The sequence below is a fragment of the Kryptolebias marmoratus genome, linkage group LG10, assembly GCF_001649575.2.
Source record: "Kryptolebias marmoratus isolate JLee-2015 linkage group LG10, ASM164957v2, whole genome shotgun sequence".
Taxonomy (NCBI): domain Eukaryota; kingdom Metazoa; phylum Chordata; class Actinopteri; order Cyprinodontiformes; family Rivulidae; genus Kryptolebias; species Kryptolebias marmoratus.
In genome coordinates, this window is record NC_051439.1 from 4,593,583 (window position 1) to 4,598,367 (window position 4,785).

General features: G+C 42.0%; 1 protein-coding gene across 5 annotated transcripts in view; it reads left to right on the forward strand.

Annotated features, from left to right (window-relative positions):
• The first annotated feature begins 2,300 nt into the window (after positions 1–2,300).
• Positions 2,301–4,785, forward strand: part of dtnbb (dystrobrevin, beta b) — a 64,954-nt gene continuing 62,469 nt past the window's right edge. For all 5 annotated transcript variants that reach the window (XM_017421562.2, XM_017421564.2, XM_017421565.2 and 2 more), the window contains exon 1: positions 2,301–2,520. The gene's annotated coding sequence lies outside the window, so the exon portion shown is untranslated. The remainder of the gene's footprint in view (positions 2,521–4,785) is intronic.

Below are 4,785 nucleotides of genomic sequence, written 5' to 3' on the forward strand. Positions count from 1 at the left end.
TTGTTTAGACAAATCAACAGGGTATTTACTATAGTACTATAATGGCCGTCCGTTTTTCCTATAATTGTGTGGACAGGACAGACCATCAGACGTAATCGCTTGACTTTGTATCTCAATTTGCCCGGGTTCGGCTGAATTTCTGAACAAAGTGGTTTTTTAATCAATCCGTTGGTCCATACTCCTCCAGAACTATTTTGTCTGCGTTCCCATCTGTCATCACTTTAAACATTCAATTTGTGTTTTTTTAATTTTATTTTTTATAATCAGTCCATATTTATTGGCGTTTTCGATGAAGTTACAGGGTGACACACACACAGCGTAGTTTCCACTAAACCTGACCTCCGTGTGTTTAGTTGTGTTCAAGTTTTCACTGATCTCCATGTGAACATGCAGGCCTGGTTTTGGCTGAATGTGATCTGAGAATGCTGGATTTACTCGTGTCAAGTTTGGGGACTGGAAAGGCAGCTGAAATGTTTTGGGGACAACTATAATATGAGACAGCAGTTTCCACTATCACTGAAGTTCGTGTGCGTTTTAGAAGAGCAATTCTTGCGGGCAGTCGCCACCATTTTCCAACTGTCGCGTTTTCATTTGTCTCATGCGTCTGTCTCATTTTGTCTCCAATAAAACTCCAGTGAATGTAACATAGTAATCTGCACTTGTAAACAAAATGTATTTTATCGAAAATGATCGACTATTATAAATAAATATTCAAATGCACACGTTTTGTTTATTTATGTCATAACTACAAGAACATTTAAAAGCACTGACTTCTGAGGCTGACATAAAGGTAAAAGTTGACATTTTTTAAGGGTCTGGAAGCTTTTAAAGTCATCAATCAGGTATGATGGGAAAACATGAAAACAACCTTAATTCTAAAACATTTGGGACATTGAGTGAGATGTAAAAAAAAATGCAATAAATTGCAAATCTCATAAACCCATATTTTATTTGCAATGGAATAGTAGACATCAAATGTTTATACTATAAAACTGTACCATTTTGGGGGGCAAAAAAATAGGTAATTTACAGTTTACCGGCAGCACATCTCAAAAAAAGGGAAAAAAGCAAAATCTGTCAGAAGTAAAGTTGGACATTTAAAATGATTAGAACAATTTCAAAATAATGTCCCTCAACGGAAAAATGGGACTTTAAATATCCCATCATCTACAGATCATAATATCATCAACAGATTTCATGAATCTGTAGAAATCTCTGAGCTCAAAGAAAGACTGAAAGTCAGTATTGGATGTCTGTGATCTTGGGGCCCTCAGGGGCCACTGCATTAAAACCAGGTCTGATTCTGTTCTGGACATCACTGCATGGACTCAGGAACACTTCCACAGATCATTGTCTGTAAACACAGTTCACTGTACCATCCACTAATGCTGCTTAAAGCTCTATCAGGCAAAGAAGAAGCCAGATGTGAACACCATCCAGAAACACTGCTGTCTTCTCTGGACCAAAGCTCATTTAAGATGGACTGAGGGACAGAGGAGAACTGATCTGTGGTCAGATGAAGCCAAATTTGAAATTCTTTTTGGAAACCAAAGACACCACATCCTCCAAACTAAAGAGCAGAGGTACAGTCCAGCCTGTTTACAGCCCAGTTCCAAAGTCTGCCTCTCTGATGGTATAGGGGTGCATTAGTGCCTCTGGCATGAGCAACTTACACATCTGGAAATACACCAATAATGCAGAAAGTATTTTACAGGTTTTAAATTAACATGTTCCCATCCAAATAAGGTGTTTTTCAGTAAAGACCTTGCAGAGTTCATCAAGACGATGTTAAACCTCAGACTGCATCATTCCAGCAGCATGGCTTCATAGTAGAAGAGTCCAGGAGCTGAACTGACCTGCCTGCAGTCCAGACCTCTCACCAGCAAAGACTCAGGACTGTTGAACAGCTAGAATCCTCCATCAGACCAGAATGGGACAAAAATTGATATTTGGTTTAGGAGATTTGCAAATAATTTTATTCTGTTTTTATTTACATTTTGTACAGTGACCCAGCTACTTTGGATTTAGGGTTGTATTCATATTTATATGTACATTGTTATTATTGAAAAAAGAACTTTGTGAGTTGCACTATAGTTTTTTTTTCTTGATCTAACGGTATCATTTAAGATGTGTTAGCTGCAGCCTTCTTTAACTTTTTCTTTAAACAAATTAACTTTATCTGTGTCGTGTTCAGTGACTGTGATGACAGCGATCAGAGCGCAGTAAAAAAATAAATAAATAAATAAAACAGTGCGTCTTTTCCCCCCACTCCAGCGCGCATGCGCACGCGCGTCCAGCGTAGTAGGTGGCCGCGCATGGCATCTCGGCGCCTGCTGCGCTCTGCGCCGTCCTCTGCCGAGCGGAGCGGCTCGCTCCGACGTTCCTGCGCGCGGCGCCGCAACCGCAGTCGCCGAGGCGGAAGGCGAATGAAACGAGAGAGGAGCTTCCCGAGGCTGACTGCTGGACGGCCCGAGTTGTTCCTCGTAGGCCCCGGCAGCCGGAGCGTCGGCTTCACCCGAGGTGAGAGTGCGGCTGTGGGTGTCCCTCTGAGCGCTCGTCCTCCCGATGCGATGCTGCTGATGCTGCTGATGCTGACGCCGAGGGGAACGATGCTCTCAACCTGAGAGCTAAAAAAAAGAAAAGGAAAACAAACAAAAGCAGCTCAATAGTCGAACAGATGTAGGATGGGCCATTGTTTAACCAAAGAGAGAGGGAAAGAGAGAGAGAGCAGCATCAGAACCCAATGATTCCCGTTGCGGAAATAAGAAAGAGGCAGTAAAATCATCAACATGGCTGCGTGTTTTCAGCTTTAAGTGCTGCTGTTTAAAGTGTTGCGCCGGTGCTGAGCGCGGACAGGGAGCAGTGGCTGATGAGGAGGAGGAGGAGGATGATGATGATGATATCACCGGTGAGGAGACACTGCAGTAACCGAGTCCTTCTGCTCCCTCGCCTCTCAGGATGCTGTCATGAAGGCGCGGTTCTACTGGACCTCCACAGGCCTGATTGTCAGGACTTTAGGAAGAATAGGACTGTTTTATTTTTTATTCAAAGGTATGAGTTTCTTTGTGTGTAACTGACTCAGCGGGCAGAAATTCCTGCACGGTTGCTCACCGGTTGGGAACTGAATGTGCTCAGCTCTGGCTTTCATTTCCATGAATTACTCCCAACTTGTTTCCTGAGCAGGCAGAAATTAATAAATTAAAAAAAGAGAATGTTTTCCCTCTGAACATTTCCTGCCTCACCATACCCAGATTGTTCATCTCGAATGGCTCTCTGGAACATAAAATTATAAGTAAGTGGAATTTATGGCTGTTTTTGCTGACCTGCATAACAAACAACCTGTCCGGTGCTGCAGGGCTTTTCTGATTATTTCACTGGAAAATGGAAAAAACACTAAGACTTCTGTTCTCTTTAGAGCCTTATGACTGGACTCATAATAAGTAAATCTAATGTGTGTGTATGTGTGTGTGTGTGTTCATGCCAGAGTTTTAAACTAAGATCAAACCCTGAAAATAACGTTATGGTCAGTCTCACGTAACTATGTGTTGAGAATGACTCTCAGCTACTACCACATCAAAATTTAGTTCGATACCTGTTAAAGTGACTGAATTGTAGCCATTTTGGAGTTAGCTAAGGTTGATTAGCTGTGGCCGCCATCTTGGATTGGGTGGGCTCCAGAAGTTAATCATTTGCAGATATACATCCAGTGAATACATCTTGAAAGTTTAATTAAAATTCCTGAAATGGTTCATGAAATATTTTGCCAACAGACATACAGGGTTGACGCCAACAATTAATGTTAAAGTTTTAAGTAAAGACCCCACATGATGAGTAGTGCTTGGAGTATGTGTTGGGAATGCCTCTCGGCTACAAATAGACCAAATTTTAGCACATTATGTGTAGAATTGACTGTATTACAGCCATTTTGTGTCTTCTAAGATCAGCTGGCTGTGGCAGCCATCTTGACTGATATTGGCCCCAAAGGTTAATCCATTGTAGATGTTTGTCAATTTAGTATTTCCTGAAAGTTTCATTAAAATCCATCCAGGAGTTCATGAGATATTTTGCTAACAGACATAGTTGACTCCAAACAGTTAACGGCAGCATTTTTAACAAAGGTCTTGCGCAGTCTGTTACTGCTCTAAATGTGTTTGTTGGAGATCATTCTCAGCTACTACCACACAAAAAATTAGCTCAATATCTGTAAAACTGACCGAGTTATCGTTATTTTTGTGCTTTTAAGATGGGTTGTCTGTGGCAGCCATCTTGAATTGGGTGGACTCCAAATGTTAATGAGTTGTAGAGGTTCATCCAATCAGAATGGCATTACATGTTTCATTAAAATTTGTCCAGAAGTTTGTGAGATATTTTGCTAACAGACGCACACAAGCAATGGTCAAAAACATTAGAGTCTGCCTGTGATGGGCGTCAGTAATAACATTATTTCTGCCCCCAAATAGGGTGCTTATTTGGAACTGAAACTATAAATGTAAGGTGCATTCCTAAAGAAAATGCAGCAAACAGGAGTCAGAGATAAGAAGCTAAATCATAAGACTCTTATATTGAGAGGAGTTCTAAAACGAAATCTGATGGTGAATGAGCTAAAACGACTTTTTGAGGGTTGCAGATGTTTGGCTCCTCTGGTCCTGCTCTGGCCGTGGTCTGAGACTCTGAAGTCCTTCCCGGTGCTCCTTGCTCCTGGCTCCTCCCTCCTCCCTCCTGGCTCCTCCCTCCTCACTCCTGGCTCCTCCCTCCTCACTCCTGGCTCCTCCCTCCTCGCTCCTG